This window comes from Salvia miltiorrhiza, chromosome 6 (genome assembly GCF_028751815.1).
Source record: "Salvia miltiorrhiza cultivar Shanhuang (shh) chromosome 6, IMPLAD_Smil_shh, whole genome shotgun sequence".
Classification (NCBI taxonomy): Eukaryota; Viridiplantae; Streptophyta; class Magnoliopsida; order Lamiales; family Lamiaceae; genus Salvia; species Salvia miltiorrhiza.
Genome location: NC_080392.1, coordinates 36,519,474 through 36,523,217, shown reverse-complemented (window position 1 = coordinate 36,523,217; position 3,744 = coordinate 36,519,474). Strand labels below are relative to the sequence as shown.

The 3,744-nt window shown below is 37.0% G+C and overlaps 1 pseudogene; it reads left to right on the top strand.

Moving 5' to 3' along the window:
* Nucleotides 1-1,805: 1,805 nt before the first annotated feature.
* LOC130990846 (dirigent protein 22-like) lies at nucleotides 1,806-2,643 on the top strand (annotated as a pseudogene).
* Nucleotides 2,644-3,744: the final 1,101 nt, after the last annotated feature.

Below are 3,744 nucleotides of genomic sequence, written 5' to 3'. Positions count from 1 at the left end.
GCCGAATAAAAAAAATATATTAGGCATACCCCATAATTAATGACCAAATTTTGTGGTTTAAATATTAAAGGCCAAAATTTGATTTTCAATCTTCACCAAAAGCCTTTGTGCCACTAGTGCGACACAGAAGGTTCAGACTCACAAAGAAAAAGAATCGGGTCAAAGAGCTACATCTATCTTTTCGTCTCATTTTTCACGTGTTTGTTTCTATAATTAATTAAATAATTATGTTATGGGAATTGGGCAGGTGCAGCTGGGGCGTCTTAAGCTTAAGACATTAATTAGCATAATGTTAGTAGTATTATTTTAATTTTATTTATATCGAAATTTTAAATAGTTATATATTAATTGGGCAGGTTCAATTCGCTCAAAAAAAAAACATATATTGGGCAGGTGCAGGGGGATGTCTTATGCTTGCAGTAGCACGTGATCAATGTCATCGATTTGCTCGTTTAGTTCTGGTCTAACATGGCGTTCTTGCTTCAATTTAATTTATTCAGATAGGTTAAATGTGATGCTCAGATAAGTTAAATTTAATTAGTACTATAGTTTGTTAGGCATTATATCCAAATAAAAAATAAAAAAATAACAATATAAGTGTATAGTGGACGTGTGTGTGTATATATATATATATAGATGTGTGATATGTTACTCCCATTTGAGAGCATCTTTCATAAGTATTGCTGATATTTAATCAACATTAAGATTTATTCTTTTATTCTAATATCTAAGAAATTATTATAACGATAATCAAATTTATAAATTACATAAAAGTAAAATTCCGATCTATTCTTTTATTCATCTCTTTTTCTAGAAAAAGCTTCGTCTGTAAAATTAAAGTTCAAAGGAAAAATAAGAACATCGAAGTAATGTTATTTTTATTTAGATAAGTTAAATTTGTAGCCCTCGACAAAATCAGGTGTTTGCAAATTAGTTTAATCATTCAGGCATTACACGTAAAACGATATATACCAAAATTAATTATATCCAAAATAATCGTACATGGTACATGGATGATTACGTGCCAGTTTAAATCAAAAATATTTCTTTGACATAATATTTGCCAACTTGGCTCCCAATTAAAGTGGCAGTATTCACTTACCCTCTGTTTATTTTCTTTGATTGAAACTATTTGAAATAATAAAGTAGTATAAATTTAGCTCAAAAACCCACAACAAAGTTAATTAGTTAAATTATGGCAGCACGTAGAGATGACTCGATTTCGGGACCAGATTATGTACTCGATCGGCCAATTGATGCTCACGATAGCAAGGAGGACACGGCTGTTATGGAGGTTCCCAACAGCCCCGTGGATGAGGAGATCATTGCAGACGATCGAGAGGCCGTTAGTCCGGCAGCACGATCGCAGAGGGAGGACGAGGCCGGGTCGGAGGTCATTATGTGGTCTGCTGTGGTTCCGTCCACGGACATGGCAGATGATTCGGCATCTCGGTTGGTCATTGAGCCCACACATTCTGCTCAGGAGGAGTTGGCTAGTCGTATTGGCAGGTTAGAGGAGCAGGTTAGTTAGGGGATGCAAATGCTCGTTGACAATCCTAAGCGTCGACCGGGTCGACCTAAAAAGGGTATGGAACGTCCGCAAATTCCACTGAATCCGATTGATAGTATAAAAAGTCGGCTCAGGAATGCAGAGGATCCAAGCATGCGGGTTATGAATAAGGGCGCTGTTCTTGACACTCCGTCGCCGGTAGAGTTCTTGAATAAAGTGCACAATGCTCAGTCTGGAGGAGCGCTTATGCAAAAAATTTGTGGTTCATTCTTCTTCTTCAGACGCAGCACGAGCTATGTCGGCTGTGGTTTCTAAAAGATGGGGAGATATGCTGGATGACGAAGAATCTTTTAACGAGGATGATTTAATGTTCTCCACGCTAGATGTGCATGCGTCCCGACAGGGCCCCGCCGCGGAGGAAGTTTCATTCCACCGCGACGTATGCTCCGGAAAAGAAAAAGTGGTGAAGCTCCGCTTCTACGTCCAGGATCTCCGGATCGGGCACAAGAACGGTGGCGAAGGCCTCCATCACCGCGAACCACCCGACGGCCTTCGGCAGCGTCCACGTCCTAGATGACCTAATCACGGAGGGGCCGGCGTTCGGGTCGAAGACGCTCGGCCGGTGCCAGGGGCTCACCACCAACGCTGACCTCTCCGTGTTCGGCATCGCGATGAACCTCAACTTCTACTTCTCGGCGGGGCGGTACAACGGCAGCACGCTCAGCATTCTCGGCCGGAACCGGGTGACGGACGCCTCGAGGGAGCTGCCGATCGTCGGGGGCACGGGCGCGTTCCGGTACGCGCGCGGGTACGCGATCCAGACCACCTACTCCATGGACTTCCCCACGAGCTACGCGGTGTTGGAATACAATGTCTACACAACGTACAACTCTAATTATAAGCTCAACGAGAGTGATGATGAAATTGAGATTGCTCAAATGTGAAGGACTTGATTAATTAATTAATTAATTAATCAGCTGCTTTTTGTTATGTAATCCATGAAATAAATATGTATGCATGCATAAGGCTTGATTAGATTTGGTTTTCCGTTTTTAGTTCTTGAAAGTCAATGTAGTTTTTTGTGTTTCACTTTAATTAGATGTTATGCGTTTTAATGGAATTTTAATGATTCATGTTTTGTGTTTCCGGTTTAATTTTTTAGTGTTTTTTAGGAAAATGTCCTCAATTGTTTGTATTTTTTTTTTTTAGTTTTTGAATTTCTGCGTTTTTCAGACAATGCTCCGCTATTCAAAACTCCACAAAAAAATGATATTAGTCATCTTAGGTGAATTTTCTATTCAACATCACCCAATAAAATGACGCTTTACTTAAGAATTGAGTAAGATGACTCATCATTCCACCATCAGATTTTTTATAGTGGAATATTTTTTCAAAAACACTAAAATATATGGATTTTGAATAGAAAATTAAAGCACAGAACATTTTCTGGAATTAGCATAAAATTAGGGATACAAATTAAGCATGATTAACCCAAAAGAATATCAATAATGCTATGCGGCCACGTTATGATTGGCCATAAATTAACTAAATTAAAAAAAATGATTAATTTAAATTTATTTGTTTGTTCATTACAAGAAAACTGGTCGAACACCGACGGAAATCACCGACGGACTATTTTCCGTCGGTAGATACCGACGGATCCCCGACGGACCGTCATCCGGCAACATCGTCGGAGCCGGCATCTATTTCCGATGAAAATACCGACGGACAATATCCGTCGGTAAATTCGGTATTTTCAATTTTAATAATTATTTTTATTTTTTACCGACGGAATACCGACGGAATCTCTACCGAAAGATTGAACTCCGTCGGAAAATTGGGTAATTTCAAATTTAATAATTATTTTTATGTTTTACCGACGGATTACCGACGGAATATTCCGTCGGTAATTTCAATAAATATTATTATTTGTATTTTTATTGTTTTTTTATTTTTTTTATTTATTTTATTTATTTTAAATTATTTTTAAAATTAGTACCGACAGATAAAGTCCGTCGGTAAATTATTTTTTTATTATTTATTATTTATTTTTTTATTTTAAATTATTTTAAATTAATTTTCTATATTATTATTATTTTTAAATTATTGAAAATATTTTAAAATTGATAGTTATTTTTAGCAATAATATTTTCTCTTTTTAATAAACGATAATATTAATTTTTTTATTATCTTAAATTCGATCATATATTTACCGTCATTTTTTCGCCGGCACC